The following is a 10,592-nucleotide window of genomic DNA, read 5'->3' as shown; positions in this document are numbered from 1 at the left end:
CTGGAGCACAGTGGCGCAATCTTGGCCCACTGCAACCTCCGCCTCCCGGGTTCAAACAATTCTCCTGCCTCAGCCTCCTGAGTAGCTGGGACAATAGGCATGGCTAATTTTTTGTATTTTTAGTAGAGACAGGGTTTCACCATATTAGCCAGGTTGTCTCGATCTCTTGACCTCGTGATCTGCCCGCCTCGGCCTCCCAAAGTGCTGGGATTACAAGTGGGAGCCACCACACGCGGCCCCCTCTTTATTCTTAATAATGCTTTTTTGTCTTAAATTATATTTTTGCAAATATCAGCATTTTTATACCAGGTTTCTTTTGTTTGGAATAGGTGTTGACAAGTTTACATTTTTTCATATCTTCATTTTCAAAGACACCCAGCTAGTGTGTGGCAAAGCCAGTTTTATTCCTGCATCCCCTAACCCCCAGTCCATTATTCTTTTTTTCCTGTCTCAATATGTCTCAGGTCCACCTTCTTTCGTGATTCAACATAAGTCACTCTTCACTTTGAGGCTCCCCCAGCAACTCAGTCTATCATGATTGCTTCCTCTTCTGAGTGCTCAATATCCACAGTACTCATTCGGTCCTTACAATCTTAAAAGTATGCTACCTTGGTTTTGTATTGATATCTATCCTGGAAGTTCCTTGAAAGCTACAATATGAATTATATCTCTTCTGCAGACTGCTCCAAAATTACTTTACTAAGGGGGGCTAGTGGTACAATCTGATTGGGAAGGGAGTGCCTAGGGGACTAGTCTGGAAGCTGCATTTGCATAGCAGACACTTCATTTTATTTGCAGTGATTGAGGGTGGGTGTTACAGAGTTTGGGAAGAGGTAAGCTAATGCCCCCGTATACCACTCTTTTAGCTGTCACTGACCTCTACCGGCTTGCCTATGATAGTGGTTTCCAACAAATTTAGCTGCTCTTCAAAATCACCATGGAAGTAAGATTTTTTTTAAGTACTCATTTTCAGATTTCCCTCCAGAGCCACTGAGTCAGAATCTCTTGAGTAGAGCTTGGGAACCTAGTGTTTAAGGAGCTCTGTTCAAATTCAAGACATCTAAGCACCTGGTCCGTAGGCAATAACTGCTTGTAAATACAGGATGGGTACCAAGTCGGGAAACAGAAAAGCTTTAATTGACATTCTGTTATAATATATAAGAAAGTGATATCTGTTTCCAAACTCCCATTGCTATAAATGGTTTAGTGTAAAATAAGCTCTATTCAATCCCATTTAGTAAGCATTTCTATATGAAAGAGGCAAATAATAATAACAAATGTAATATCTGATGTCCGCTGAACACCTAATACACACCAGCACTTCGTCAAATGTTGTATGCACATTGTCTCATTTATTATTCACCAGGCTTCTCTGTGTGCTCTATAATCAGGGTCAACTTATCCATTAGGCTCACTAGGCACTATGTCAAGGGTCCATGATACTATTAGGGGCTCATGAAAATGTTTTTGTTCATTTTAGCATCAGAAAGGAAAAAAAAGAACAGAATCCCTGTTGAATTATATTAGTCTTTTTACCAACACAGTCACAAAATATAACTGGTAATCATTTTCATGGAGAAAGGGGCCTATGAAGGCAAAAGTGCCTTGGGCCTCTGAAAGTCATAATGCAACCTTCACCATAATCATTCCCATTTAACAGCTGAGGAAGCTGAAGATCAATGAAGTTGAAAATTTAAACTTGCCCAAAGGCCACATATCTAGGAAACAGCAGAGGTGATCTTTGGACACAGATTTGTGGGACTCTACTGATGACCCTTTCAACCACCACACTATACACTGCACAGCATTATTTAGCAAAGAAGCTCATACTAAGTTGAGAAAACAGGTTTGTTGTACATTAACCAGCTAGAAAATCCTTCAAAGAAAGAATATAAATTAATGTCTAAATGCAGTGACAGATCCAGATTGTGTGGGGCCTGAGGCTTTTACAATTTAAATGATCTTCTTAGGAAAAATAATACAAAATTATAAATAAAAATTAGGTACACAGTCTTGAGGGGACTGTCCAAGTAAGGGGCCCTCAAGTGTAAGCCTCCTTAGCAACATGTCCCATCTGCCCTTGCCTAAATGTCTTTGGGCCTAAAGAAAGCCAGGGAAGGAATCAATGTAAACCAGGGCATATCAGCAAAGGACTCAAGGAGGAAATGGGACTTTGCAGTATGGCTGTGAGTTGGGCACCCTGAGTGCAAACCCTGGGGGCCCAGTGTGAGCATAACATGTTTAGGGGAAAGCAGAGAACTCACCCAACTGAACCCACTGTGTCCGGGGTAGGGAGAGGATCCCTAAGGAAAGTGAGGCCTGTTTGTTTAATTAATTAATTTATTTATTTATTTATTTTTAAGACAGGGTCTCACTCTGTCACCTGGCTGGGTGCAGTGATGCAATCACGGCTCACTGCAGCCTTGACCTCCCAGGCTCAAACAATCCTCCCACCTCAGCCTCCTAAGTAGTTGGGACTACAAGTGGCTAGTATTTTTTGTTTTTGCTTTTTGTTTTTTGTAGAGGCAGGGGTCTCCCTATGTTGCCCATGCTGGTCTTGAACTCCTGGATTCAAGCAGTCCTCCAGCCTTGGCCTCCCAAAGTGCTGGGATTACAGGTACGAGCACCATGCCTGTTGGTGCCTGTTTTAAATACCAGGACGGAAAGGCCACTGGGAATCCTTATACTTGCTCGTTGGGTCTTATGTCATTACCTAATAGTAGGGCAGGACTCTAGGGAGAGTCAGGAAGAGGCAAAGAGGTCTAATCAGAGGATTAATCTGAGTGTGTTTTAATAAGCACCTGAAATTATGGTTGGCTGGGAGGAGGGAAGAGAAAAAAAATGGGTAAGCATTAAAAAGGCTCAATCAAGTAGATAATGAGGACTACAGGGGAAGAAGAGTCAGCGATCATTTATACATTTCGAGCCTGGATCACTGAAGGAATGGTGTGAGACTGCCAGAAATGTAGACTGCTTACATTTGGTTCTAGAGAAGTTAAATCCAACAAAATAATCACAACAGAGGCATCCTGAACTAACTTGACCAGACCCGCTGGCCTTAGCCTTTGCTGTTGTTTTCCAGTTGCCAATGCCCCATCTGATTGACACTTTTTTTCCTCAGCTGTGTTAACAGCATTAAGACATTACAGTCAAGGTCAGCCTCCTCTTGTTTCTGGCTAGGAAGCTGTGGTGTTATTTTATTTATATATATATATATATATATATATATATATATATATCTACACACACACACATACTCATTTCTATCCACAGTTCCTGGACCATATCTCCCAGATCCCTCGTTACAACCTTTCGTTATAACATTGGGTGTGTTAGGCCTCAGGAGCAGATTCAGAAAACAGAATCTCTCTGACCTTTTCCTGCCCTTCTTTCACTTTCCCCAAGGCAGGACTCTAATCTTACCCCACCTTTCTGACTACGGGTCTTAAGATCCTCTCCAGAGATGCTCCTGCCCTATAAGCCGGGGGAAGGAATGCTGACATCATGAAGCTTCCATAAAAACCCAAGAGGACTGGATTCAGGGAGCTTCCAGATAGCTGAACACATGGAGGTTCCTGGACGGTGGCCGCCAAGGGAGGGGATGGGAGTTCCGCGCCTCTTCCCCCATACCTCACCCTATGCATCTCTCCATCTGTATCCTTTGTAATGCCCTTTATAACAAACCAGTAAACTTAAGTGTTTTCCTGAGTTCTGTGAGCTGCTCTAGCAAAGTAACCGAACACAAAGAGAAGGTGTGGGAACCCCAGCTTGAAGTTGGTTGGTCAGAAGTTCCAGAGGCCCAGATTTGCAATGGGTGTCTGTGGATTGGGCAGTTTTGGGGACTAAGCCCTAAACCAATAGAATCTGATGCTATCTCCAGGTAGATGGTGTCGGAATTGAATTGGAGGACATCCAGCTGGTGTCTGCTGCTATGTGAGTCAGGAAATTCCCCACATATTTAGGCAAAGAAGTCTTCTTCTGTGTTTTTGATTGTTGCCATAGTGGTGTGAGAACCAAGAGAAAACTGGGTTTGAGAGTATTTTTTGAAACAGAAGCACTTTGCCTTTAACATGGCTTTTGTTAAACACCATCATTAGAAGATTAGTTATAATTCAACTCCCAGAGTTACAACCCTCTCCACTGCCTTTCCAGGTGAGCGGCCAGAGGACTAGTCACAATGAAAATAGAAAGAGGAGAAGGGATTCGAGGGGGCATTACAGAGGTATAAAAATCAGAGAACGGGAGCAGTGGCTCATGCCCTTAATCTCAGCACTTTGGGAGGCCGTGGTGGGCAGATCACCTGAGTTCGGGAGTTCGAGACCAGCCTGGCCAACATGGTGAAACCCCGTCTCTACTAAAAATACCAAAAATTAGCCAGGCGTAGTGGCGGGTGCCTGTAATCCCAGCTCCTCAGGAGGCTGAGACAGGAGAATCGCTTGAACCTGGGAGGCAGAGGTTGCAGTAAGCCGAGATTGTGCCATTGCACTCCAGCCTGGGCAACAAGAGTGAAACTCTGTCTCAAAAAAAAAAAAAAAAAAAATTAGAAAGGGACAGGAAATGAGAAAGAGAAAGGAGTGTCTAACAATCATTAGAAAAATCTTTACTGCATACCTGTCAGGCTCTGGGCTTGGAACAAAAGCCATTACAGACAGAGATGCAGTCAGTACCCCGAGGGTATCTGAGATTTCCAGGAGGGGTGTTTGTGGGAAAGTGCTGGGGTCAAGTGCTGCATTAGAAACAACATGTTCTAGAGAGTGGGGAGGCAAATGGTAAATTTACTTTTATCCATGTAAAATTTGGCATTCTGAAAATGTAAAGTGGCGATGTCCTGTACATAGTTATAAACATGGGAAAGAAGGTCAAGAGAAAAGTCAAGGCAAGAGACAGACGTTTTAGAGTCTCTCTGCCAGCATAAAGTTTATGAGGCAGACATGAAGGAGGAAAGCACTGTTTTCAGGGGTGATGGTAGGACAGGTAGAGGCTCCTAACAGAGCTACAGATTATTCAAACATCAAGGAATGGGGGCCGGGCGCAGTGGCTCAAGCCTGTAATCCCAGCACTTTGGGAGGCCGAGGCAGGTGGATCAACTGAGGTCAGGAGTTCGAGACTAGACTGGCCAATATGGTGAAACCCTGTCTTTACTAAAAATACAAAAATTAGGCATGGTGGCGCATACCTGTAATCCCAGCTACTTGGGAGGCTGAGGCAGGAACATCGCTTGAACCTGCAAGGCGGAGGTTACAGTGAGCCGAGATCGTGCCATTGCACTCCAGCCTGGGTACAAGAGCGAAATTCCACCTCAAAAATAATAAATATATAAATAAATAAAAAATCAAGGAATTATACAGAGATGGTGAAAGAAAGGAAAAAAGTTAGACTGGCGAACAAAGTGCAAAGAAGTCAGCAAAATGAGGAGGAGGCTCAAAACTAGAACTTGCTTTTTGGGATATAAATTTCTCTATAAGGAATCTTCTCCTCGTGCCCCCACAGCAATCCACAGGAAGTGGGGAACATCTTGCTTTTCCCCCTGTGACTCCCCAGGTTGCAGTCAGTGCTTCCCATTGCGGAGCCTACCAGGTTGCCAGAGACCAAGGGAGCTGGGAAATGCTAGTTCCTTTTTATAGAGGGAAGAATAAAGAAGAGTTAACGCACAGAGGGGTTAACTATCCTTTTGTTCCTAATTTGTAACTTTATTATATTGTGATCAGGGAATGTGGTCTATATAATAATGACTGTGGTGTTTGTTGACTCACTTTGAGACACAAGACATAGTCAATTTTTGTAAACTTTTTTCTTTTTGAGTTGGAGTGTTGCTCTGTCACCCAGGCTGGAAGGCAGTGGCGTGATCTCGGCTCACTGCAACCTCCACCTCCCGGGTTAAGCTATTCTCCTGCCTCAGCCTCCTGAGTAGCTGGGACTACAGGCATGTGCCATCACTCCTGGCTAATTTTGTATTTTTAGTAGAGATGGGGTTTCACCATGTTGGCCAGGCTGATCTCAAACTCCTGATCTCAAGTGATCCGCCTGCCTCGGCCTCCCAAAGTGCTGGGATTATAGGTGTGAGCCACCACACCCAGCCAATTTTTGTAAATGTTCTAAGTGTTGTTGTGTATTCTTTATTTGTTTGTGTGTGTGTAGTGTTCCAGATATTTCCGTAAGATTTGGATCATTAATTGTGTTATTTGCACAATAAATATAAATATTTTTGAGTCATATGACTATTTTGTCTGCATTAAGTCAGTTTTTGAAAGAGGTTTTTTACCAGCCAGGTACAGTGGCTCATGCCTGTAATCCCAGAACTTTGGGAGGCTGTGGCGGGCGGATCACCTGAGGTCGGGAATTCGAGACCAGCCTGACCAACATGGAGAAACCCCATCTCTACTAAAAATACAAAATTAGCCGGGCATGGTGGCACATGCCTGTAATCCCAGCTACTCAGGAAGCTGAGGCAGGGGAATCGCTTGAACCTGGGAGGCCGAGGTTGTGGTGAGCCCAGAGAGCGCCATTACACGCCATTACACTCCAGCCTGGGCGACAAGAGTGAAACTATGTCTCAAAAAAAAAAAAAAAAAAAGAGGTTTTTAAAAATCTCTCATTATGATTATGGATTTATCAAATTCATATGTCATTTATATGGAGAATAGTCTATAAAGGAACATTAATGGAAATAGCTGGAAGGCTGGTGCAGTGGTCTGGGTGAGACATGGTGGTAGCTTGGCCTAAGATGGTAAGAATGTGGAGAGAAAGGAAGAGAAAGCAATAATCCTGATTCTTAGGTTTCTGGTGTGGACAACTGACTGCATGGTTGGTGGTACCAATTACCAAATGGCATGCCACTGATCAATGTTTTTCCTTGAACAAATTACATAAACTCTCTGGATTCTATTTTCTTATTTATCAAAATGGATATAACAATAGATTGTATTTCATAGTGTTATTGTGGTGGTGAAAAGAGTTAATATATATAAAGTGCTTGGCACAATATTTAAGTCATTGTTCAATATATGCTTTTGTTATTACCAATTAGGATATAGTTAAAGGAGGGAAACCTTGGGTTAGAAGTGGGAAATGAAGCTTTTCTGTGGAGGCTCATGACATGTGAGTTGTTTTATAAGTTATCTTTCAGTTAAGAGGGTCTGAGTCATCTTCACAAATGCTGCCAGGGCTGAAAGAGAATGGAAGTGAGAGAAGACCACTGGAAGGTCAAAGGCAACTTTCAAGAAGTGGCAGAATGCAGAAAAGATTTTCTTAAGATTGGGAAGGTAAATTATGGTGTCAGGCCGAGAATGAGGAGACGTTTCGCAGAGATGAAATAGCTGACTCTACTTACTTTCCTTTTTTTTTTTTCAGTGTTGCGGTGTGATTGATTCTGGGTATGATAGCCAGCCATCCGCAAAAGGCTGCAGGAGAGCACAACTCTGGAAAAAAATGACAGCAATTAACAGAGTAACAGGAACTTGCAGAACAACAGTAACTTACCTCGAGTGTGATTTATCATATGATTAGTAAACAGATTACGCTAGCGACAGTTGTTAAAAAGTCTGTTTTAAATTTTTGGTGCAAAAGGAAAAAGTGATTAAGTTGACAAAGATTCATAAGCACATATGTTTCCAGCTCTGAGCTGTGGGGCAGAATGAAAACTGAAGTTGTGAATTCTATAGTATTCACTGCCTTGGCAGATTTCGATGTGAGATTATGCATGACTACACCCCTCCCACAAGTTTACACAGGCTTAGGAATTTTCTTACTAAGGCTGTTATGCAACCTGCATTTTAGCAAGGGCATACAAACGCATGGAAAGAATATTGCCATACAGAAATCTTTTTTTTAACTTTTGTTTTTGTTTTTAAGACAGAGTCTCGCTCTGTTGCCCAGGCTGGAGTACAGTGGTGTGATCTCGGCTCACTGCCACCTCCGCCCCCAGGTTCAGGCAATTCTCATACCTCAGCCTCCTGAGTAGCTGGGATTACAGGCATGTGCCACCACACCAGGCTAATTTTTGTATTTTTAGTAGAGACGGAGTTTCACCATGTTGGCTAGGCTGGTCTTGAAATACTGACCTCAGTTGATCCAACCACCTTGGCCTCCCAAAGTGCTAGGATTACAGGCATGATCCACCGTGCCCATCCCCCATATACAAATCTTGACTTATCTGTATCCCCCTTCACTGGGTTAGTGCTGAGTTGCTTTTTATTTTCTGTATTTTTAAGGAGAAAGACATTGCTTTAAGCCTACTGTAATTGAAGCCATCTTTCATTAAGCAGTTTTAGATCTATCACAAATAAATTATAAACTAGATTCAATTATGAAGCCATTAACACACTTCCCATAAATAGAAAATTAAAAGCAAGCTTTGTGCAAAGGTAGGAGACTAACATACACTTCTGTTTTGTTGACTTCCGGAAATCCCAGTAAAACTACCAGTAAATAGATATTTTAAGGCTTAAACCCAATAGATGGAGAGAGCTGAAGAAGGGACAATTTTGGAAGCTGGAAAACAGGTGAATACATAGTGATAGAATGAGCAGATTTGAGAAATTTAAATCCCATCAGGCAGAAGAGAAAACTAAAAACTAATCTGATTTATAGCATACCTGAAGACTTGGAAACTAATGGCAGCAGGTCCCTGAAGAAGTGAGGGTAAAAGGGATATGGACTAAATAAGGAGGATTGTTTGGAAGTATTCTTTAGGAGGAATTTGATTGGATCCCTAGCCTTCTCCCCAGATCTGTATAGCATCCCAGAGACTACACCTTCCTTAACTGACAAAAGAGTGATAGTTTATTTTCAGAATGGGGTAAAATAGATGGTTCTACAATGGAAGAACACCAGTGCAGTTGAGTGTGAGAGAATTGTACTAAAAACAGTGGATTAAGTGAATTTATGCATATTAGCTTCTGGGATACCCCATACATATCCGTCTTTTCCTTCTCTGGGCCAAGAACACTGGAAGTTAGACCTTCTCCCTCCAGGCAGGACATGGAGTCTTCTCTGGGAAATATGCTTGGTCCATGATGAAAGACCTGACCTTGGAAAGATATTGACATCGGAAGTTCCCTCAGTAGACCCAACCCACCCTGATGCTCTTACAGTGAAACCCACATCAGACCAGCCCAGCTCTCATACTCTCAGGGCTTCCAGCCAGTGTTTCAGCATCTCACTCTTAAATATTATCAGATACAAAGATGATAAGATATGTGAGGAAAGCCTTTAACCTGGAAGATAGAAAATGAATAAAGAAAAAAAATAATGTCAAGGAAATAAAGATAAAATAAAAGTCAAACATCTCACAAAGAGAAGCTACTATAACTACACAACAAGAAAAGAATTCTATGCAAAAATAAACAAGCAAATAAATAAATGGAACAAAACACATACAGAAGATCTTGAAAATTAAATACATAGCTGAAAGAAATATTTTATTTTCTTTCTTTGTTTCTTTTTTTGAGACAGGATCCTTCTCAGTCACCCAGGCTGGAGTGCAATGGCATGATCATAGCTCACTGCAGCCTGGACTTCCTGGGTTTAAGCAATCCTCCCACCTAAGCTCCCTGAGTAGCTGGGACTACAAATGCATGCCACTATGCCTGCCTAATTTATTTTATGTTTTGTAGAAATGAGTCTCACTATGTTGCCTTAGTTGGTGTCAAACTCCTGGGCTCAAGTGATCCTACAGCCACAGCCTCCCAAAGTGCTGGGATAATAGATGTGAGCCAATCCACCCAACTAGAAATTAATATTTTCAATAGAAAGGTCAGAATATAAAGTTGAGAATTTTCCAGCAAAAAGAAAAGGGAATGGAAAACAGGAGATACAAAGATAAGACGATTAGGAAACTGGTCAAGGATGTTAGCATCTGATATGGTTTGACTCTGTGTCCACACCCAAATCTCATCTTGTAGCTCCCATAATTCCCATGTGTTGTGGGAGGGACCCAGTAGGAGATGGCTGAATCATGGAGATGGGTCTTTCTTGTGCTGTTCTTGTGATAGTGAATGGGTCTCACGAGATCTGATGGTTTTAAAAAACGAGAGTTTATCTGCACAAGCTCTTTTTTTTGCCTGCTGCCATCCATGTAAGATGTGACTTGCTCCTCCTTACTTTTTGCCATGATTGTGAGGCCTCCTCAGTGATGTGGACTGGAAGTCCAATTAAACCTCTTTCTTTTGCAAATTACCCAGTCTTGAGTATCTTTATCAGCAGCAGGAAAATGGACTATAGAGCATCCAAAAGAAAAAAATGAAGAGAAGTTAATAATCTGAATTTCCAGATGGAAAAATTTACTAAGTGAATACAGTCTTAGGCTAATGCACACATTGTGAAATTTCATACATTGAAGGCAAAGAGAAGATCCTGCAAGATTGTAGAAAGCGGAAAAATATACAGGTCATATACACAGGATCAGCAATTTATGAGAATAAAAATGTTTCCCAAAACTTATGGAAAGGCAATTGTTCTGTAGTCATTATAAGAAGTAGCTATCAAAAACTGGTTTTAAACCCATGTAATCAATCAACACAATTCCCCTCAATGTACACACTTTTACAAACCAACTCATCAAAATCAGGTCTTTGTTTCTGAAAAACAGCCAG

This window comes from Pongo pygmaeus, chromosome 11, assembly GCF_028885625.2.
Source record: "Pongo pygmaeus isolate AG05252 chromosome 11, NHGRI_mPonPyg2-v2.0_pri, whole genome shotgun sequence".
Lineage (NCBI taxonomy): Eukaryota > Metazoa > Chordata > Mammalia > Primates > Hominidae > Pongo > Pongo pygmaeus.
The sequence above is the reverse complement of the archived record's forward strand: the minus strand, read 5'-3'. Positions refer to the sequence as shown.